Source organism: Strix uralensis, chromosome 16 (genome assembly GCF_047716275.1).
Source record: "Strix uralensis isolate ZFMK-TIS-50842 chromosome 16, bStrUra1, whole genome shotgun sequence".
NCBI classification, from domain to species: Eukaryota; Metazoa; Chordata; class Aves; order Strigiformes; family Strigidae; genus Strix; species Strix uralensis.
The window spans coordinates 18177501-18202595 of NC_133987.1; the positions used below are offsets into that span (position 1 = coordinate 18177501).

The 25095-nt window shown below is 35.2% G+C and overlaps 1 protein-coding gene across 37 annotated transcripts in view; it reads right to left on the reverse strand.

Moving 5' to 3' along the window:
• RBFOX1 (RNA binding fox-1 homolog 1) overlaps positions 1-25095 on the reverse strand; it is a 919785-nt gene that overhangs the window by 213665 nt on the left and 681025 nt on the right. The window contains exon 2 of one of the 37 annotated variants that reach the window (XM_074885644.1): positions 20499-20632. The exons of the other annotated variants lie outside the window; for them this stretch is intronic. The gene's annotated coding sequence lies outside the window, so the exon portion shown is untranslated. The remainder of the gene's footprint in view (positions 1-20498; positions 20633-25095) is intronic. 37 annotated transcript variants of the gene reach the window in all.

Consider the following 25095-nt stretch of genomic DNA (forward strand, 5'->3'; position numbering starts at 1 on the left):
TCATCAGTTAATTAGGCACTACAGTCAGGCATGCATACACTGCAACATTTGCCATGGTAATCAAATGTATTATTCAAATGTGAAACAAAACAAAAGCAACTGCAACTCTGACAGGGAAGAATACAATCTGCCCACACAAAGGTGCTGAATTAACTTTACGTAAGAGTTAAAAGGAAGCTCAGGAATACGTTATACCAACTTTCTCGAACAGCACTGCCTTTTAATTCAGACTACAATTCCACTTCTAAAGAAAATACTCTTTTCTAAATTTGATTCACATGCAAGGTGATGACCTTTGCAAGCGAAGACAAGGGTAATGAAAAGCAATTGATAGTGCGGTAGGATCCTGTTAGGTCTTTAATATAAATATGACAGTGAGACTAACAAATGCACTCTTGACAAAGTATGCTATCTCATGAGTAAAAAAAAAAAAAAAAAAAACCGGAAAAGAAAGCGATATACAACATTTTCCCTGTCCTGAGCTATAACTGCAAGCAAAAAATAAAACTAATAACTGCTCTGCAAATGATGTGATGACACTATGTGATAACTACCCTTTCCATCTCACTAAGGCTCATACCACCTTACTATACAACCAGTCTTTTTTCAGTTTATACAAAATGGATGCTTTTGGTCTCATTTTTATTCGACTGGACAGAAGATACCCAATACTAGGATCAGTAACAAAATTAGGATATTAACCAGGGAATGACAGTGAACTAATGGCTTCCCATTTTTTAATATTAAACTTTTAGACAACATAATTTTCAGATCATCTGTTTCCTTTACACAACTGAAGATCGGGAAGAAAAATCCCACTGGACTTCTTTCAATTTAGCCAAGCCATATGTCCCTAGATTGGTGACTCCTTATATAAAATGCATCTCCCTGCTATGACTAAGGAAGGGGAGACCAGGGCACGCCTCCTCATTCAAGCCTGTAGAAAGACTGGGAGAGTTGGAAGAGATGAATGCCAATTAGTTGATACTGTTGCTCGTCTCAACCAGTAAAATGGTGAAGGACCTGAAGAACAGCAGATGCAGTCAGACATAAGCATCCTAACATCACTTCTCTTCCTATGCATAGAAAGCTCTCAATTACCATTGCATGTTGCTTTTTCAAGGCTCCCAGTTCTTCCAAAACAAATGTGACAAAGGAACATCTGAAACTGTGATAATTTCCCAGTACTTTATAAACCCCTGCCTCCTCCCTTTCTTGGAGCATGGAAGCAAACCATCAAGGACAGGGTCTCCTCAAACAGGCACAATCACCACTGACTCCAATCTGTCAAGTCACAGTCTGTTAAACCTGAACTAAAAAGGCTGTCTTCTGTTGGATGGAGCATTCCCTGTAGCTTGAGACCTACTTCTGAAAGACTAGAAGATCATTTCTACTTTCTCATGCCCATGTTGAAGAATCTCCCCTGCAGTTCTTCAGACATTTTTCAACTTCATATTCTTGCATGATAAATATGGTTTTCTCGTATTTTGACAAAAAACATGTGAAATGCAATGAAGAGAAACATCTTTGCTGAGTGTGCAGGTACTGACCAACTTCAATGATTAAATTATTCTACAAATATCAGTAAAAAGAAGTAATAAAAATACAAAATTATGTAGTAGAGTATTATCTATTATGCTATTATTTTGAAGACAGCTGCCATCAAAAGATATATATCCATAGTGCAAATCAATGCAAACAAAATATATCTAACAGATCTGTATTGTTTTTTTCATGTCTTTCTTTTCCAATCCCTTCTTTTCCTGCACGATATTCTCAATGTTTGACCATCTCAATCAAATTCTATAGGAGAAAATAACATGATACAGAAGTCTCTCTTCTGATCAAATTAGTCTAACGTGGATCAATATGAAACCTTAGTGCATCAGCAATCTCAAAGTCTTCAGTGTCCAGGCATACAGTAATCTGTGAGAAAGAAGTAGTATCTGTTTCCTTGGCACGGAGATTTTCTTTTAGTCAGTCTGTCACTTCCCATTTCAGTTAACAAAATGTTGAATGCAGCTCACCCTTGGACAAATATTACAGCTCCATAGAGTACAAAATGGGGAGGAATTGTTTCAGAGAGAAGATTTAACACAAAAACAGATCTGCAAGAAATTCCACAAACTTCAGAAGACAGAGATACATAAATATGAAATCATAACACTATATATACACCTTGTATTTCCATAATCCTTTCAGAAATACCTAAAATTTATTTTGGAAGAAAAAAGCATAACAATAAAAACTTGTACATGAAACAAAACAAACAAACAAACAAAAATCAACTTGAGGCAATTCAACTTCCTGGCCTTGTAAACAGGCCTTGTTTTTCCTTCTAATCAATGCAAATGTTTACAGTGATCACAGAGAGAAGAGCTGACTACTAAATTAGTTAAACATTCATCTTGCTAATACAAACAGGTATGTTTTCATACTCTAAGGATGCACGTGTCATGTGGTCAATACACTAAACATCTGCATTGATGAGTGGTGTGGGTACATACCAAAAAGTTAGTATTCTGCAAAATTAAGTCCATTTATTCCTCTTTACATTTTGCTGCATTTACAACTGTCAGACTTATTTAGCTGGAATTTAGAGTGAGAACGAAGCAATTAATAACCATCTGAGATTCACACTTCACTGTGTTTGTTATGGGGTTTACATCTGCACTGCCCACTGTTTCAGAGACTCTCACTGAAACCTCTGGGACCTCTGTCAAGGATTAAAACAATATTCATCCTATGAAAGCTCATACAGCTATTTGGTATGTAAAGAGAGGAATGGCTACATATGGAAAATCAGCAGCATTCCTGTCTCACTAAAATTGTTCAAATATGTGAAATTAACCAAAAATATTTTTCCTTTCTTACTATTCTACCTGGCCAAAAAATTTAAAACAAAACAAAACACCCTTTCACTTCTCACCCCATAAGGCAGCTACATCTTTTATCTCACATACTAAGACTTCTCAGACGTTGTTTTCTATCCACCCGAACTTTTTCTCATTTCTGCTGCTATGTGGAAACACCTTACACTACACATAAAGCAGCAGCGAGGACATAAAATTCTCACCATTTAAACAAAAACATCCACCTCTCTTTGATTACAGTTTTGTTCTTTCAGAGCTTTGAGCCTTACGTTACTTTGCTGGTTCTGGGACAGGACTGGCTCATAGCACATCCTGTTCTCCCACTGGGTTACAGAAGCTCTACCCTTCTCTCAGGTGCTCCAAACAGAACCGGAATTCCCCCAACGGGGGTCTGCGTGCAGCACTATGCATTGGATAACTTTTTTCTGTAATTTTGAAGATAGGCATTGACCTCGGATTATCTGCAGTTGCTTACGTCATCACAGAAAACCAAAACAAAGTCTGTCTTTTCATAAATACTTTGTGAAATTAATTGAAAGACAAATACGAAATATGAAAGTTAAATACATTACTTCTCCATGAAAGCAATTCTTACACCTATTAATTTCAGTGAAGAGGTGACAACTTTAATTTTTTTTCCATAATAAGAATTCAGTATACCTTTTTTCCTTAGGAATTTAAAAAACAACAGATCAGCTATTCACTATCTTAACTTTCCAATCAGACGTTTTTTAAACATGGAACATGAAATTTTAAGAGCAGTGTACAAAAATATTTCTATCTTAAGTAACTCTCATCTGAGAGTGATTTCCATTTGAAATACTTTTTAGTGGTAATGGAACTAACATTGTAAATCCTCCTATCCTCACACAAGAGAGAATGTGTCGTAAGTAGCAGAACTCGTTGATGGAATATACAAATATCTACAAATAAAGTTAGGCTTCCATATCTGCATAATTCACAAATGTCAATTAAATCTCTCCAGAAGATCTTTAAAATATAAAGCCTGAGTTTTTAGATTACATGACACTTTAAAAGTTCAAATAGCACATATCTTCTTTAAGATGCCTAAAGTTGTAATATTTCTTATTGATGCAAAACATAAAAAACTGATTTTCAAGAATAAGGGTCAACATGGCACCATGGCATTATTACAAGGAACTCAATTTAATATTTCAGCCTCTTAATTTAAAGATATTGCAGTTTTATCAATTTTTTTCCACACTTTAATTTGTTTGATTATTAGGCAAATACCATATCAAAGCAGTGAGACTAAAGGGAGATTTCATGCTCTTGAACTTCAGTGAGGAATGCCCACCAGCAAGAAAGTGAATACAATACAGTCTTGAATTTCTAAGACTCATCTCAGTCCCGAAGAGAGCAAGTAGGTGGTGCTTAGAAAAATACAATTGTCTGGGAAGACTAAGTGCATTATGAGAAGCTTTTATTTCACATGACTATTATTTCCTGATTATAATACTGTCACATGATATTTTTTTCTACATCAGCAGGAAACAACAACACTTTGGGATTTTAACAATCTTTCTGAATGTGTAAAATAAATTAAACATATAGTATTCTGCATTATCTTTCAATGGGATTGTGCTCTGAATGGGTATGGATATGATTATAGTATTAGCTTTTCCTCTTTTGCATTTAGAACATTTTTTCCCCTGCTCACGCTGACAGAAAAAAAAAAAGTATCCTCAATCCACTAAAATAAATACTTCTGTTATATTCTGTTGCTTCAACAATGAATAAAGCAACCATGCAGGTTTATAATATCAATTCACAGGGCTCTTTCTGCTTCAGTGAACTGTTACTGAAAGGTTCAGAACAAAGCTACAGGCAGATCGGACAAAGCTGCTGTAACAGGATTTACATTATACTCAAACTGATAAGACCACATCAGAGAACTGCTCAATCTTCAGTACCTTTGATTGGAATAGCACAAGGACTGTCACTATTTTGGCTCTGCGCAGCTGATCACAGCATCTGTATTACACCTACTAGCTTAAATGTTGATCCAATCTTACATCGGCAGGATAATTTGCTTCCTCTTTTTCCTTTCCTCCTTCTCTGGCAACTGCCTTGGGATGGCAATAAAATGGGAACTCAGGACGGCTATAGTAATATCGAGCTATCTATTATACACATAGAGTTATGACAAGAAACAAAGTACCTACTAACATTTTTTTAAATCTAAAGTAATTAGAATATTCTATATTCAAATAATTAGTTCACACTTTTTGGTGGAAGGAGGGAGACACAACAAGGAAGATCATGTCCCAAGGGAAGGCAAACATAATTAATTAATTAAATACAGCCAGGTGAAGTCACTGCCATGGATTTCTTACAAGCAAGGAGTTTCTTTGTGCAGACTTAGCTACAGTCACATTTCTGAATACGTATCTGCTTAAAGTAACTGCTACATTCCAATTTTTTCCTTCCTTTTCCCTTAACCACATTTATCTTGGCAATCCACGCTGATTATGCCACACTATCCCAAAGAATTTTTGTGTTTCATTTTTCGCTGTTGAACATTCAACAAACGTTCAAATGTAAACCATTTGTGCACGACAATAAACTCCAGGCTTGAATTAAGTAAAGCAAAATAAAAACAACAGAGCATTTACAGAATATAATGCCACCATTTTAGTGATTACTGATTACCTGCTATGAGACTAATCCCTTCAAGTTCCTCGCCCAATGCAGTAGCTAATACAGTTTTCTTGCATCACCAACACTAGCAGCCGCTGATTACACCTTTTCTGGCAACCGGTATCACGTTGTCCGTGATCCAGCTGTTTTGACTTAAACCGTACTAATACTTGAGCAACAGTTCAAAAATAAGTATAGCAATTAAAATGCACATTGCTTTTTATGTCATAAGCACAATGGCTGAACTCACCAGGGAGGCAGGATAGAAACTGCTCTGCACCAAGTCTCTGAATTGATTCCTGCTGCTACGAGTGCTGTTTGCCTGAGCATTCTGCACTGCACTGTTGTGATCAGTCACAAGTTTGGGGCTCTTATTACCTCAAGCAAACCTTGGCTTTTGGAAGCACATTTTCTTCCCAGAATGAGACAAAACCTGAAACAGAACTGACTTGTGATATACGAAACTCCTGACTCAGCAAGACAAAAAGCAAACAAAGGAAAGAAACATCTTTGCCAAAGTTAGGAGGAATAAAGTGTCTGTAGCAACTTTGCTTATTGGAATGAAAAAAAACCCGAACAACAAAATAAACCAAACCACCAAATACACTAAATTTTAGTAATTTGAGCCTCTCATTCAAAAATTACCCCATCACCCAAAATTAAGACAGCAACGTAGTGGAATATTTACAAAAGTTTATACCTACTTGCTAAAACAGTGTATTATTCACCTACAGCCTACTAATAAATATCTTTGTGTCATAAGAAAAAAAGCATTTTTAAAGAACATGATACCCATAAATTATGTCACTCTGTATCAAATTGTTTGATTCATAGTGCTTAGTTACAAAGAAAAGAGGTATGCTCTTAAACAGGTAGGGAAGATGCTCCTGCTTCTGAAAAAACGTTTTACTGGCTGTATTCATGAACCCGTGCACACATGATCTAAGGAACTTCCACTTCAGCTGTAAACTTTGCTTTGGCTGTATGTTCTTTGGCAGCACCTGGTGGAATTTGGATAAAACTACAATAATAATGTAAAAGAAAAGTTACTACAACTCTAGTACTTTCTGTCTAAATACTTCTGATGAAGTTACTTCTTAAACTAGTCACAAAGCATGAACTTCAAGTTAACATGAAATTAGACAATTTCTTGCTTTTTAGAAAACATCAGTCGGTGTTTTTGTAATATCAAATACCATATTACGATAGCTACAATATCTAGCTTTAGTCTTGAGAGTAGTAGTCAGCTTGTTTTGCACTGTTCTAGTGAAAAAAGAAAAGTAAATAAATTTTTAAAATGCCATCCATTTAATACAACATGGAAGAAAGGAAATATTTCATATTTACAATAAGCTAACTGTCACTCACGGCAACAGATCAAGATCTCTATACAAAAAAATACAACGAAATAACACATATGTTTTTAAACACATATGTTTTAAAGAAAGTATGTGACCACATTTTGTGCTTGCCTCTGTCAGTGACTGGTAAAACCTTTTCAGTTTAGTCATTAGCAGAGAGCAATCATTCATACTAAACAGAGAACTAGGAGGTAATTAGATATTATCTGCTTATGGTGCGGAGCTTCTAAAACTATAATGTCCTATCAAAAAGTGTTCACATGGCGGGGGGGAAGGAGACTTCTCCTCAAAGTAATACTAGAGGAAGTATTTAACATAATATGAGCCAGTGGCTGTCAAATTAGTCTCGTTTGAAATACTGTAATTAACAGAAGGGAGCATAACATACTTATCACAGTTAGCCACTTGTATTCAAATCATGCTGAAGAGTTCTGAGGCCCAGAAGTGATTTTTTTTTTTTTTCCCCCTCACTACCAAAGCACTAAAACCCAGCAGCATCTTACCCCAATAATAACCTTTAAAAAGCATTTGTGATTTGATTCATTTTCTCTTTATACAGTCTAGGCCTAAATTAATGAAGAAAACTACTGACACAGGTGAAACCATGTTTTACAGAACTTAGTAAAATTTATGTTAAAACAAAACATGATATTAAGAAGTAATAGTACTGATGACCAATATTCACACTTTTTTGTACCAATCCCTCACACTGAAAACAATTTTGGATATTACGTTTATAAATGCACTCTCCTCTTCATAATTTGGCTTTGAGATGTCAAACATTTTTGTCAAGCAGTGTTCAGAAATACAGCATGAGGTTACCTTACAGCCACATGTTCTGAAATACCTTGCAGACCACTGCACATCATGCCAGTCTATCTCTGATATATTCATTTTACAAACAGATAATACTGTATGCTGAAACCTAATCCGAGATGGGAGATGTATGTGAATACGTTACTAAAATATTACCATGACACAGAGTTTTCTAGCAAGCACAGACGTAATGCTACCCATTCAAAATTAGGATCTAAGCTTTAAACAACAGGACCACTCATATTTTCTCCAGTGCCTTTCACCTGAGCACTATAAAGCACTTTAAAGCCAATAAGAAACCGAACTTCACAAAACCTCCGAGAGGTCTGAAGAAAGACATATGTATCACTTAACCCACCACTTCAATGCAGCTACCTATTAGGTGAAGCACAGATGTACCAGGACATCCTACCTCTGCTTTTAACAGAAAATGAAGGGAAAAAACTGCATCCTGTTAAAAAAGTTACACCTTTAGTGTCATGGTGTTTGACTGTGATGTCACGTAACCAAAAGCAGAGGTGACTTCAGCATCCTGTTGTAACTAAGAACCTCAGATAAACCTTTGTGCATGCTTTCTATTCTGTTGGAAAGTTTGCAAAGCTATTACTAACGCTAGATGTTTTAACAAATCAAGACAAGACCAGACTAATTTCGAATTTGTGAGCTGGCACTGTGTGTCTCTCCAAAATAAGCACTGCACAGGATCACAATACATACTGAGGATACAGTCCAATCTGCATGACTTCCACATGTTTCTGATATTAGAAAAAGATACCTCTTTACATTCTGTAACTCAGAATCTTGCAAATCTGAGATAAATAAATTTTTTAATGAACAGTTTTAGGCTTTTTTTGCTCCCTGTTCAACTACCTTAGGAAGTTTTTTTTCAACTTTTCAGTGGCATTATAACCTCTGTTTCTTTTAATAAACAAAACTTATTCAATTTAGATCATGCATATCTTTTGTTTACTTTAGATCTGCTGTCAGGAAAAGGAAAAAGGTAGTAGACAAAAGGTCCAGCAACTTGAGTTCAAGATTTAATTTCTTTAACTGCATTTACTTGAAGGCTTTAAAAGCCATGTTATAGTTTAATCTTCCCCAAACCATTCAGTTTCTGCTAGATTTAGCACTTTTGTCCCTTTGTATTCAGAGACTTCACATAGCTTCTCCCAGGCTGGCAGGCCAACATATTAGAAATAAAATGCAATTCTGGTATCTGACACTTCAATTTAGCTTCTTCAGTAGCAAAGATCATCAACTGCACTGCTTTCTCCCATGACAGAAGATCACCTAAATATCACTTAACTCATGTGAGCTCTGTTGGTAATGCATACACTGTCTCCCCACTACATTACCACCATGCTGCCTAGAACAAAAATCAATTTTTAATTGACTGGATTATTTGAGGAATGTGGCCCATCCACTGTGCACTCCTGATAGATTCTCCTAGTTTTCCTGTCAGCAAAGACTGTAAAATTTCAAGCATCTTCAATACAGTAATTCAAGGATTTATCCAGAAGCCATCTGAACATAACATCACCACAGTTTTTTCAGTACTATCCCTCCATTATTCTCCTTTCTGGCTAGCAAAGCCAGGTCCCTAAACCGCAGTACAAATGAGAAAACCTCTGACACAGGAAAGACGACGAGGTTTTTATTGAAATGAAAATTATGCAAAGGATGCAAATGGACAGTAAACACAGAGGACTAGCGGACTTGAGAAATTCCTTAAGTCTGGCACTGAAAGTATGCCAGTGGATTATACTGTAGAGTACCAAATCTGCAAGAACAGTCTGCAATACCTGGCCCCAGCAGCAACCAAAGTATGATTTCTCAGCTAAGTATCGCTACTGTTTTCTTCAGTTATCATTGCTGCCTTGAGATACAAACCCAGGCAGTTAAGGAAAAGGGTTGACACTAAAAAGAAACATTATACAAATGAAAACACAGAGGTGAGTGGGTATAAAGCACTTGACACTATCAGTAAATATTGCAGTAAGCAATTTTATGAAACACAGTGTGAAGTATTCATTGACTATTTTGTACAGAGACTACAAAAGTTTCTAGCACTTCAAGGAGTTTTCTGACAGGTTAGGTGTATAATTTTACTAACTTTTATCTCTCCCTTTCTTACTGCTCAAACAAAAGACAGTCGCACTGATGTACTAAACAGAAAATCCCAGACTCATACCGCAATGCTTTCCAGCATACTCAAGTGCCAAATTCTGCACTGTACACACATTAGTTTTAATTGACTAATTCTGAATAATGTAAAAAATCAGCACAGTTCCAGAAATTACAACTTTAAGACACTGATATCTTGCCAGTAAAGATCTGTATGAACATACATTTGGCTTCTTAAGTTTCTGAGTCTCCTTTCACAAAGGTCCAAAAATACGTATTTTTCTTTAAACTACATGCATTAGAGCTTGACTAAGTGGTCAACAGGATGTTATTCCTCCATGTTAATTTCATGAAAGTACCAACATTACTGGCATTTTACAGTAACATTACATAGTAACATTATTGGCATTTTATGCCCTAGTCTGCTGGACCATGCTGAGCCCGTGCAGCCGTATTTGAGGAAGTCAGGCCCTGCCCTACACTCTGCGAGCTGACCGTGCTGCCGTCCCTCCCAGCCCAGGAGGGAGGGTACTGCAGAGCACAGGCACTACTGCCTCCTTCAAAGCAGTGGGGCTAGCTCGTGCCAGATTAAAATGCCAGTAAAGGCATGCATCCTCCAGAGGTTTCCTGACTGTCTCTTAGGCTGTTACGATTCTCCGATCACTGCTACCAGATCTGTACATTGTTGGATTACTTGCAGTACAAATCTTAGTAAATTAAGTACGGTCATATTTCTACCCAATAAACTAGAACACATGGTTCAGAGAGGGTTTTGTGCTGGCTTTATGAAAGCTGTGAGAAGACAGAAATACCTGATCTTGCATAAAGTTAGAGTGACACAGTAAGAGAATGCCTGATGTGGGTTAGACCTGTCAGTACAAAGCGAGCCTGTCGAAGTTTCTATCAGATCAGCGCCTTGTACCTTGTTAGCATGGCATTTCTGATGCAGTACTAAAAATCCTAAAAGCCAGACTTCCTGGATCATCAAACCATATCCCATACAGTTGCTGTCAAAATTCACAGATTCTGGAACTTGATATCCACAGAAAACTCTCCTCCTCCACTTTAACAACAAACACAAACATTTTTTTTTCAGAGCTCTATCCACTTTCAAGCCGCTCCATGAGTTCCAAATGCAGAAAAGAACAAAGAAAATATTTCAAGTGACTTTTTTTCTGGTTTTATTTCCTGGTGATTCATGGCAGTAACATACCAAAAACTTAACCAGATGTCAGATAAAAAGAAGCCACCTTTAAATATCTGAAACAATGCAGGTATCTGAATCTTTCAGTAACTGTCAATCATTATTCCAAAAGAAATGTGTATTTAAAACTAAATTTATGCTTTGAAACAAGACAAAAGCATGATTAAAATTACTTTAGAATACCAGTTCAAAAAGAGAGTAGACCCCTTCACCTTATGTTTCAGAATCAGGAACATGTTTATGGTCCAGGTGGACATGTATACTGCATATGTTACTAATGTCCTCTTCCAGTACACTTCTGTCTTCATCCAAATACTCTTGAACTGCTACAGCCCTAAAAGCATCCTGGATACAATGACTACGATGTCAGGAATACATAGAATGAATCTAGGACATAGCAGATTTCTAATTCTGTCTTTTAAATGCATTCAAAAAAAAGTGTTCTGTGACTCTAAAAATACTGTTTAATATGAAGTAATCCAGGAAGGAATCTTCCTATCTATGGATTTCCTATAGACCTGGTCTCCAGTTCACATGAAAGTAAAGGGCAAGGCCTGTAGCCCAGTGTTGGTGTACTACACTGGCTTTCACAATGTCATGTCAAGAATTAATTCAGCTTAGTAACTGCAAAAACAGGAGCCACCGAAATCTGTGGTTTCCACAGCCTATGCTCACAGAAAAACAAGTTTCTATCCTACCGATAGGCAGTGAGGAAATTCTTAAGTGTTTTCTAGATGTCTGTACATCTTCCTTGTCATCCTGCCTGCATCCACCTAGCTTCAGAAGCTCAAGGCTTCTGTTCAGCCTACATGATTGCTTCGTCTAACAGTAGAGGGACTATACAGTTATTCATACATACATATTTATTATCTTTTTGTTAATATAAAACATCAAAATAATAACTGAAATCCTAAATACTTGAATTACCTAAATTATTTCAAGTGACATGATTTACTGGCTTCTTAACAATAGCTTTATCAACTCACCTTCATGATAGGCCTTTGCAATACTGGTATATAACTCTGAAAACAAGCTGCTTAGAAAAATGAGTTATAAAACAAAGAAACATCAACTTGCTCAATATAAATGACTGGATATGATCCCTAACATGAATGAATCTTCAAGTTGCTGTTCCATTAGCACTTTGGACTTGTATACCACAGCTCAGCTTTGACAAATTCTATAGCACTTAAAAGCCAGTCCATGCGTTTTAGAAGATTATAGTCAAGCTCTTGTTCATTTGCTGATCACGATAATTGAAAAATTGGGAAAATTTTCTTCTCTTAATGAGATGAAATTTAGCTCATGTATAACTGTGACTGAGAGTACCCTGGGGAATGAGTCTGCAATGCAAAAGATTCCAATCTTATTTTAATAAAACCAGCAATAATACACTACTCTGGAACACTACATTCCCTCTATTAATGCTGTTTTACAAATAAAGAAAATAAAAAGATAGGTTGAAATCAACATTTTCCAAGATCACTTAAATTGCTGCAGATCGATTGGTTTTTCTGAAGCATGCATCATCTCTTAAAATGAAGCCTCTGTGTCTAAAATCCAGCATCCAACTGCTGAGACATCTAAGAAAACAGATTTCCCCAAAGATAAGGAAAGCATAGTAAAGCTCATACTAAAAGCCAGAAGTCCTGATACTTCAGTCTTCTGAGTTTACCTTTGGACTTCTCATGTTCCTATGCAACTTCAGCAATTGTACAACAATTCTGACCTGGCCCTGTTTTCAGATTAGAAAGCAACTCTTCAGTAAGTGCCAAAATAAAGCTAGGCTGCACTTGATTTGATGCAGGATTTGAAGTAAAACAACAGCCTAAAGGTTTCTGCTGTTCCAGGTCACTACAGTGAAACTAGGAATGAGCAAGGAATACGTCAGCATACCGTAGATTTACATTCTTAAAATCTGTATTCTTCAGATTATATCTGAATTTGAAAATCAAGTTTATATTCTTTTACAGTTGGGGGGTGCATATAAAGCACTTGTATGAAATATTAATATTCTTTATAGCTAACAACATAACATAAGATGGTAAGATAAAGTATCACCGAATCCTCCCTCACCAAACCTTAATACTTTGTCCCTCAGATGAGTACAATTACCCCAAATGAAGAAATGACAACTCCATTAAATTTCAGTATTAGCCAATAACAAAACTGACTATTATGGTAGTTATTCCCATAAAATCAAGCAGATTATCCTGGTGACCAATATTATAATCTGTTTCATAGAGAAGGAAAACAAAGCTGCAGATCAGGAAAGATTTGTCCATCATTGAACAATGATCCAGTGACTAACAGCAGTATTTAAACAACTAGCAAATCTATGTAGGATTTCACCCCAAAAGATGCCTGTGCTTTCCTATCTATTGAAAGCCATTAATAAATAATCCATGTTTCGGTCAACTGTCTTCTACTTTATTCATTTTTGCTTGATTCTTTCTAAAGCATCTTCTTTTGACTCTTTTGTAGATTACAGAATAGACTGCAAAGCTGCCTCTCTTTTAGTGTTTCAAAATCCTAGAAGTTGCAGAGAGACAATTTTTGACATTTGTGTCAGCTATTAACAAAATCTTCTGTGCAATTTTTCAGCTGCATGTTTTTGTTCTTTGTATTATGTATTAAAGTTACTTCTATTTTACAGTTTTCTAAAATGCTACTTCAAACAAGTAATGATGGAAAACAGTGTCTGCCTCTGGCTACTTACAGGCTGTACTCTGGCTTTTTAGCTCACACAGATTCCTTCGACCTATTTTACCTCCGATTTAATTGTTTCTGATAGCAAGTTTATGTCCATCCTGGGTTTACAGAGCTGTAATTCCTTCATCACATTCCAAATATGTTTTTCTTTAGCTGCAGTCCCTAACAGCAACACAGTTCCTCTCTTCCCATCATCTTACTGTGTTATGCTACAAACCCTTATGAATTTAATTTAGGTATATATACTGGTAAAAATACTTAGTATATCGTGGACATTTATTCTTCTCTATCTCAAACATTCATTTAATAATGCTAGTCTATTAATCTGATGAATGCTAAGTACAGGACAATGTGCAGATACCTAATTTTACCCAGAGGGAAAGAAAACAATTTCCGATAAGCCATCACTTACTACAGATCTCTGTTGATATTTCAGAAATGCATTTGTCCCTTGGATATATTCAGAAAGCATTCTACAAGTCTACAAATGCATCTTTTTAATAACAGTACCACATAATTCTTCAATGCTACACAGAGATGAAAAAGTGCAAATGTTTTATCTATCCCCAAAACAAAGGTAATAAGCCTTTGTCTTTGCTTTTTTTGTGCGTGCTTTAAGCATTTACCTTAATGAGCTCTGTTTCTTTGTACCTCTGGAGATTAGTATTCTGCCCAACAAAACAATTTATTGCCCAAAATGTTACTACTGCTGATAAAATCTTCGCTTCTCCAATACTTCTGGCTTGACAGCTAATACCCTAATGTTTCATTTACAGCTGAACAAAGCAGCTTATCTCTACTAAAAGGGGAATTAGTTAGTAGTAAGAAATAATTTCAATCATCTGTTCTGCTTCCAAAGTGAAGTGATGACTTCTGCATTCTTGCTTCTATCTGATGACAGGTATGTTGCAGTTCTTGGAATACAGAGCAGGTCTGTCACATAAGCTTTGTAATTTGTACAATGCAGCTACATGGATTAGGGAAGAGTCAGGTCTTTGCTGTCAAAAAAATCTGCAATCAGCAGTGTGCAGCAGTCAGCACTTTCACTTTACAGATAGGGCACGGACTCAAGGGAAAAAAAAATCAGTTCCGATCAATAAATAGCTTCATTTTGTATCTGCAACTCTTTGTAATATTCCAACAAGTATATGTGAAAATCCCTATTAATAACAGAATAGATTTTGTTGACAAAATCATACTTTAAGGCACGCGTTTTGCAAAAATTGCGTTATCACCTTACTATGTAACTATCTAATTATTTATATCTCCAGGAAAGAAAATCTACTAGGATTTTATCTACATATACACATCAAATCAGTTGTGGAATTCCTATCTAGAGTAGTTGGTACTCTAGATAGGAAATCTCTATGGCAAAGGACAAAGACTGATTTTCACTTGATGTCTGAATGACCTTCTTATCCCAACATCATTTTTTCATGTTGTTACAGAATAAGGTCACCTGAATACTTCAGGGAAAGCGGCATAACATTTGCCCACACTATATTTTCTCTGTACATTTTCTCTGCACTAATATTCTTTGTAAGTAATAATTTATTTTGCACCAAGTTTAAAAGAATTACAGAAGTAATTATACCTACAGTCCATTCTTGAGTTCTTTAATATTTAGTTCTTCAGTTGGGCACCACAATTCATGAGACCATAGGAATTTATAGCTAATTTTTTTTAAACTGAGTATCAGTTGTATCAGAAAAAAATTAAATTATGGATTTCAGGTGGCACTGGTAAAAAAAGCTGTGGTTGGAGGTGAAAGGTGCATTAGATTAAAATAGTAATACTGAGAAATAAACCAAAATTAAATAATCCTTCAGAATTAACTGGAAAGGCATTACATGACAATCTGATGTTAATTTCAACTGGTACGTATGTATTTTCCATGCAATCAGCGATATATACCACTTATTTCATTCAGCTTGATATTCTAAGACACGTATTACACATATATGTTGAACTTGTGTTAACACTGCAAAATTTCCGTAACCGTAAGTGAATGAGTTAGAAATGTGGTAATCATTTTAAGCACCACACAATAAAACAAATTCTCCATGATTACAGACAGCACTGTGGCTTTGGTCTCTACTTCTCAGACATGTCAAAAAAGTAGAGGGTCCAGTGGCAAGAGGCTTGTCAGAAGTTAAATGGACAGCACCATGGATTGCAAAGTTCTACTTTTTTTCTTTTTTTTTTTTTTTTAGAAATGGAAATTATAATTTATCTATTTGATAGCAAATCTTTACTTCAGCTTGATAGACAATGGAGTGCTTGGAAAATACACATCTGATTTCTTCTTATGCAATAATGCTAAATTAGCCAGGTATGAGAAAGAGGCACTGTCATTTTGCAATCCTGCTATATAATCCTTCATTCAGAACTTTCACTATGTTACATCTTAACGGGGTTCCAATGTATATGAAATCAATTGTGCATTTCTTTCTGAGATTCTTTTTTAATCCTATCTCACATCCTTACTTTTCAATCACAACTGTCTTAAATCAGTTTAAAAAATAAATTATAATATACATTACTGTTATACTAATATATATATTATACTAATATACTACAAAGGTGTCCAACAGTGGTCATCTGTTGTGTCATACCAAACTCGATCTTTCTGCAACATGCATTTCACTGACCACTTTACCTGCAGTTTTATGCTACTTCCCAGCTGTCAAGAGATGCTAGACCACCTTAGCATTTTTTGTACTCCTCTGTTAGTCTAGGAATCTGATCCAACTTTATATGGCTAGAAGGTGAATTTGTTCCTCTGCTGTGAGAGGTTACTTTAGTCTACTTCCATGTATCTTATGTTGGTTATATTAAAACACTGAAAGGGCTAAGCAGCCTTTTTTACTGACGAATGTATTTCTCAAAAAAAAAAAAGTGATATTGCAGAGGATAATATTACATGCTGATTTCCTAAAACATGAATGTATACTTTAACTCAGTTTAACAATTAAAATCTTAAATGCTTACTTGGCTGATACACCACATGGCAAATTCTGTATGACTGCCCAAGGGAAAGTCAAGATTAATCAAAAGGTTGTGATCAGAGATGAAATAACAATCATTTTACACATATTTATCTGGGAACCCAACAGTATTCAGTTAAATGCTGGTAAAATCCAGAAATGTGGATTATTTCACTTATAACTAGACCATAACTGCCTCTGGGATTCAAATATATTCTGCAAAAGGAACATCTACAACCAACACTTCAAAAGATGAAACTAAAAGAATGCAATAGGCAGAGTGTTTCCTCCAGAATGCAGTTGGACTAATCAGCTGCAGGAAGTTGTTAAATGAACAAAACATTGAAGACATTATTTCTTGTCCGAGATGTTATATTCTACCAGCATGGAACATCCAGCTAAGATAACCACCAGCACAGACCAAACTGCTTGTTACTAATTCTACTACACTTTCTTCTTTTTATAATCTTTTCCTACTACTGGTCCTTTCAGTGTTCCACAGTTTGTAATATCACCCATAGAAATTTGTTGGCTTTTTAAATTTAATTTTGCTTTTTAAATTAATTAAGTCTTTAAAGTGGTTGAAATGAGCTGATACTGCAGAATCACTCAAAATACCAGCATATTCTCTTAATTTAAAAAGGCCAGAAAAAAAGCAAATATTAACTCCTGCATATTCTCCTACCTATATTTCAACCTGTTGTCTGGATGCCTACATATATATATCAACCCATGCACACATGCAAATGGCTCCTTACTTCACTTCTATAATAAGCATATGTTTAGGTACAATAATGAAAATTGGATAGTATACTTTCCTTTCATATTCATTGTTTTATGTTGGCAGTACATTTAGTAACTTGGATGACAGTTTAAAATGCTTATTTAGCTGATTGATTAACATGAACAAATGTGCAAAAAGGCAAGGTGGGAAAATATAATGATTATTTAAGAGTGCCATGAAAGGTTTCAATCTGATAAAATAGGTGGAATAAAAATACCTCCACCTAGCCTGAAAAGGAAAGGACAATTTTCTTTTTGGTTTAGTGATGATTCTCAATAAAACTATAAAGAGCATATATAAGGTGTAAGCTAATGCAGCTGAACAACGGTTACATAGAGAGCTATGTGAAACTGGGAGAGGATCTGGTATATAACATAACTTCAGGCGCCCTGAAAATAATCCTCACAAGGATATGAGTATTTAGGCAAGGCCAAGTCCTGGAGCTCTTACTAACTAGCACCTTATTTAAAACCATGAAAAGGTTTCTGTGAAGGAATATTATCAGATGTGGTCCCACAGAATCCTGAAGATCACACAAAGTTGGATCTTACCCTGATTTATTCCTCATGGCAGTAATGACAATGTCTACATACACAGAACCATAAGAGTTCCATTTGGCCTGGACTTGTTTAATTTTTAGTGCAGGTACTGTGCTGTCATTAATCTCTGAAAATAGTATTAATTTAATGATGCATACATTAAAAGTGTAAACACACAGCTGTACAAGATTTAACTCCACTGACAAAAGAAGTATTGAGGCATCCCTTCACTAAGGTTTTAAGTCTGAAATTAAATTTTGCACAAAATATGTGATCTTGAAAAGTAAATTACAAGTAAGATTTTAGAAGTTAAAAACTGAAATAAGTAGTTGATTCTGCAAGCATCAGAACTATGTCTTCAGCCACAGTGTAGTTACTACACTAGAGATTTAGCATAGTTTCAAAACACATTATTTTTTTCTTTCTCTGCACTATTAGTAATTTAAAAAATATATGAATTTGACAGCATGTACAGAAAGATGTGGAAACTATCCATTTGCTGCATACTGTGTCAGTTCAATTGTTCATAAATGCTTAAGAAAATGGAAAAAGTGTAAGCATGTGGGCTGCATGCATTGACTGTGGTCACTTCTGTTATTTTTTTCCACCTCATCACACATTATGTGAGCTGCATTTCCAATTAACCTTTCCCTGAAATAAGGTAACCTGATACAGTCTACACTTCATTTTCTTTTGTACTGATACAAACCATAATTCCTTTATCACATAATAAGAAGGGTTATTTAAATTTATATAGAACCCCGGAACTTAAAATCAGCATCACAGAATAGGCTGGTGTGCCCCTGAAGACTCTATAAAGCCAAAGAGACTCTCCATGGGAGCGACTGATTGTCCAAACATCATAAATTTCAAAGTAAGAATTTTCCATGGTTTCCATGTATGAAAGACAAGGTTTAGGAAAAGTAGCACTAGCACCAAATATAGTAGTAACATGTGTGAATTACTGAATGTGGATGAGAAGACACAGATTTCCTATTATTCATGGACAAATTTAGCAGGTTAATCCTATCAACTGCAGGGATTTCGGCAGTTGAAAATGCCAGAGCATCTGTGACTTTGACTTTTCTTGGAAAGAAAGGAGAACTGGAATATAACTCCTGAGTCAGTGAGTCCAGTCACCTGCTAGGAGGCCACATGATGTAATTTTTGTTAAGAAACTGAAGAAATTCTGTCTTAAAAACTTGGTAACTGTTTGACCTGGCCCAGCCCATGCTCAAACTGGAATCCTGTTTCAGAAACTCCCTGATGTGACTATTTAAAGGCTCTTTTAGATCTCTCTGTAAATTATTACGGACAGCATATACCTATCTATTTATCTTTGTGCCTTTTAGCTGAAAATGCTATCCATATATACTCCTGTCATTTACTCCGAAGTACTCATAAAGAGTAATGATATTCTCTTCTCAGCCCTCTTCTTTGCTTCACTAAACATGCCTACCACTTTTCTAATACGATCAGTTCTCCATACCTCTCATCTTACTAGCTATTATCTGCACCTATCCCACTTTGTGTCCAGCTGTCATGATCCAGCGGCACCATCTGGTTAACTCAAGTCATCAGATGTACTTGTAAGTCTTGTATATACCGTTAGACTTTGAACTAGTTGTCTGTTTAAGTTTGGGATATATATTTCATAATAGTAGCTTTGGTATTTTGGAGCTATTATAGTATTTAACAATAACACCTTAGCTGCAAACTCCTTGAATACAGGTAATGTGGGATCAAGCACAAAAACAGCAGGCCAATAGTCTAGATTTGAAATTAGGCTACATGGCCTGTTCATGCAAAACCAGCAGCTTTTAAACATACAAATTTGTTACAGATTAGTTTTTTCAGTATGATCAGCCTTTGTTTCAAATACTTTAAGTATTATAGTTTAATTTTAGAATTCTAAGTATTATGCTAGTAACAAGAAATAAACACAACAATAAATATCAGTCATTTTAATAACAGGTTCTGTGACTGTAGTGTGTAAAGACTGCTTAAACAGTTTGAGAATATTCTTTTAAGCATTTGTTCACACCCATATGTTACGTCTGGAGAGCTATTTGCTCACTTCGGCTAATTTTCTTTCTAAATACCTCTCTATTTATTATCATGACCAGCAGTAATTATAGGCAAATTATTTTTTAATTAATACACCGGATTTTCTTTAGACTTGTTGCCATTTTACAACAGACTACAATGCACATTATAGTAATGGTGTCTTTGTCAGGTGGCCACTTTAGGATGAAATTGTCAGAACATACAGTAGGATAGGAGAAGAACATGACAAAAAGAGAAAGCACTTTATTGGATTAATCAATCAGGAAGACTTCCTAACACTGTACCCCCACCCCAACACCAACAGCCAGTCATCACAGTTCTAGAAAGTAATGTATATATAGCTTAATATAAGGTATGACTATTTACTCACTATGGACTATGTTATGTCTGGTCCACCTGGCTGTGTACTACAGGATATGGTGATGTCTTGTGAATGTGAGCTCATCAAATATATGAAACTGCTGCTGTGAGTGCATGGGAATATACTGTCATCATCTTCTTTGCCTAGCAAAAGATAGAATTGGTATATTTAGCACTCGAGGTCAGGTCCTCAAGAGGACTAACTTCAGTTGAGCTGTAATGACTTACAAAAGTGAAAGATGTGGTCTTCAGACTGTATAAAATGTTGTCCCGTGTCAAAACACTATACTACTAGAGCTGAAGACCAACTAGACATGAAGTTTGTGGTCTACCAACTCTTTCAAAAAAATTCAAAGTGATTTTCATCACCTTAACAGTTTTAAGGTTCTGGCAGTTCCGTAAAATACTTACATTACTCACAGATCTTTTGACCAATGAGGTATTTATCATGAATTTATCATTAAGCATAGCTAATATATGAGCAACATGATCCACAAATACATCTCATTTACCAGTATGAAACCACATTCATTTTGAAACACATTTAGCTTACTGCATTATTCAGGAAGGATATGTATGAGTCTGCTTAACTGGTGTTCCTTACATGCCAATTAATGTGACCACTCTAAGTACACAAGTTACTGTAAACTGTAAAAAAGGATAAGAAAAGACTCTTTGTTAAATAAATAAGATGTGCCTGAAAGAAAAGCATAAGTAAAAATCTTATTTTCCTTTAGTTCCAAAATAACTCTTTGTTTACAGGCATGTTTTACAGGTTGGCACTCAATAATTAATGCAAATAGAAATAAAAAAAGAGTATCATTGAACAAGCTTAGTGTAAAAAATTCTATAACCATAAATTATGTAAACTTTACACTACATAAAGACACAGGTATTTCTTAATGTAAAAATTATACAGATAAGTTCTGTATAAATAGGCATAAATGCATACATATGCACAAGGTACTTCAATAAATTTTAACACTGGAATTTGAAATTTAAAATATTATCAGATAAACTTGTCATCTAAGGTTACTACATAATCTTATAGATGACTTATCAAATACACAGATCTATGAAAAATATACACAATTACATACATCTGTCAAGTAAAATACACAGCTGACTGCCAAAAGCCAGGCAAGCATACTGAAGCTACACACACACTTCATATTTCACTCAGGCACAGCATACTTGGAAGAGTACAACTAATTTTATTAGGTTTTATCATATCTAGCAACTGAAGTTTGGAATTTATTTTACTGATACTGATAACTAACCCTGAGCAATGGTTCCATAATGCAAAAGACACTGAGAAAAAATACATGAACAGTAAAAAAAGGTACTCAGGAGACAAATACCAAATATTTCACAGTAGTAAGTCTCTTTCTCTTTGCTTACATATTGTGTTGATAAAACAGGTTACTTCATGATGACAAGGCTGACATTCTCCCAACCCCTTATATGTTATTGATAGTTTTGGGTTGTTTATTAGTGGGTTGGGGTTTTTTTTTATCTTACTTGCTAGCCACTTTAGCAAAACAGAGTACTCTAGATCCACCAAAACTGAGATTCCAGACCTCTATTAAAACATACATTTTTCACTGATCTTCTGAGCACTTACCAGCTACAAGTCTACTTATGCATTTTCACTCCAACCTCTACAGTCTCATTTTTAGCCAGTTCCGTGTACCTTCCATTCTGCTCTGATTTCAACAGAAATAGCCTCAACTCTACTTCTCACAGCATTGCTCAGCAGTTTGCATGAACAAGACAAACTCATAGTTACATCCAGAACACCTGGTAAGCACTGAAAACCAGGGGACAATTTCAAGAAGTTATCACAGGGATTTTCCAAACGTGTACAGCTTTCCAAATACGTACAACATAGGCTTTTTCATACACATTAGTAAGCTGCTAAGTCTGACCAGACCAGAATAACCACACAAAGGTCCATAGTTTGGTTTCCAGACCCGTTCAATCTTTTGAATGTCCTGCCACACTGGAAGATTGCTAGATGCTATGACAGCTTTTTAGAGGCCAGTCGCCAGGGTTTTTGCATGAAGAGAAGGCTTACTATATACAGGTCACTGAGTGTGTATCAGCACTACCAATTTTCAATCAGTATCGATGGGGCTCAAATCTGAAGCAGCATGATGAAGGTGAAAAGCTCTATAACCTACAACTTTTCCCTTACTAAACACCTTTGTCACTTCAATGCGCTGTTACGTTAAGAACCTAAGTAACAATATTGCACACAATATTTGCTTATTGGTTTTGGACTATTTATAATACTATTGAAATCTAGATATTCTTCACAAGAAAAGTTAGTCATTTTACCCTAGTTTCTAAGAGCTCATGGTTCATACGGTATTTTGAATCAAGTTATTAAGAACTATTATTCAAAGCAGTTACCTTTGTTCTTCAAAGTTTTGCTTGACATTCTTCAAAACGTTAAGGAGACAGATGTATTAGAGACGGATAAAAGCAGTTGTGTCATGTCCTCCATTACCCTTTTCCTTCCTAATAATTTCCGGTATTCAAGAATACATTTGCAATATATTTAACATTTTAAATATAAACATGACCAGATCACATCATTACGCTAACCTCTATTAATCACATCAGAAACTTGTTTGTAGATAACATCTTTGCAAATTAGATGAATAAAAGGAAACTCAATTTTAAAAAAATCTACACACTGATCTCCTTTTTTCTTTTTTATATGTCAGAAAAGGAACAGCACAGATTACAGAAATATAATTATCATGGTCTTTTGTAATGAATTATGGACAAATACTTGAAAACTGACCAAAACAACAGCATATATATGTACACTTAGTACGTGAATGAAAGGTTTTGATTATCGAAAAGCAAACTATGAAAGTAATGCTTGTTGTTGCATTCACGAAGGAACTACTGTGCAAAGCAGGGTAAAGTGTCATTGCAAAGTGTGTATTGATGCTTACTTGATACCTGGAAGATGAATTACAGTTCTATTCATTCAAGCTGGCAGACTGGAGTTGGCAAGCATAATAGTGAGAGAGCTTTCATGATGTGTGTTGAGCTGAGGGACTGTAACCCACAGCACTTAGGATAAAACAATTTACAAATTGTCTGTCAGTTGTCTGTCTGTCTTTCATTCTTTAAGAAATCATGCAAAATCCTCAGCTAGAACCAACCACAGTTAATTCCCTTTCTGAGTGAATTTCCTTAAAAACTCATGATTCACCTAGTGTCAGCACTCTGATAAGCTGGTAACAATGACAGAAATGAAAGTCCAGATAATAGTATGAAAACTGGCTTTAAAATTAGAACACCATTACTTCTGTGATATAAGTGGTCTATCAAAATCAATAAAATTATGAATCCTCTATACAGCTCTCATGAATCACATACTGTACATTCAGACTGATTAATTATTCATTATCTGTATTGTCTTTGTTTTATCATTTTGGAAAGCTCTGCAGCAGGTATCCTAACTACAAATACCAAAACTAAATTTAGGAGATTTGGGAGGCTTACAGCTTCTGGATTTAATTGCATTACATGTCTATAAGTAGAAAGCAATTTAGTCTGAAGTGGTACTCATGCATTATTCCTTTACAGCTTCTCAGCAACACTGCTGTGAAATTCTTAGCATTCAACGTATTCTGGTTTTATAATTTAAGTAGAAAAAGTGATGTACATTTCCATTTTAATCACGTAGCTTAAGAAATGTCCAGTAAGCACATGATTTTTTAATTTTATAATCGCTAACAATCAAAAAGCAACTTTTTTTTTTTTCCCATGATTGGTAAATAAATCAGCCACTGTGTTATGAAATTACAGATTGTAAACTGTAGGAAATATCACAACTTTCTAACATTATATTATCTGTATACAGAAGAAGTGTCACTGTTTAATATATGTTAACAAGAATGCCGAGCACTTACATTTAATTAAAGCTATACATCATTCTACATAATTAGTAACAATTAAGAAGAATTACCACCCTAAATAAGGCAAATAATATTATTTCAACGGAAACTTGAAGTCTGAATTCAAAAACCCAAAATAAACTCTTGGGAATGCAAATATGTCATTATGCAAACTGTTTTCTTTAAGTATGATATAATTTATGTAATGAAATAAATCTATGCTGTTAAAATATTTAGCAGAACTGAGAATAATGAGTAGAGATAGGATTAGTTTAATTAGTTTACTGAAATGGAGTTCTTATAGTGGCTAAGTGTGATATATTAGCTTTTGTCACTTGGAATAAAAAAAGAGGTAATTAGTTCTCACTCAAATATATTGTTTTCTTTGAAGAAGAAATTGTAATATTTTAGCCTGTATAATAGAAAATAATACATGGAGCATAAAACTTATCTTCTTCATCCAAGAGTACATCTATGGTAAATAAGAAGAAGATAGGAAAACTTTTAAGTACTGAAGAATCTAATCTTGAATACACAGATTTAATTTACACTGGGGCAACTCCATAGATTCAAATGAAATTACAACTACTCAAATTGCCAAAGTCCATTCATCGTTTATCCCTGCCTAATTTAGGAGTTTGTAACAAATTTTGTCTCTCTATTCAGCAAATACTTCATTACTCAGAA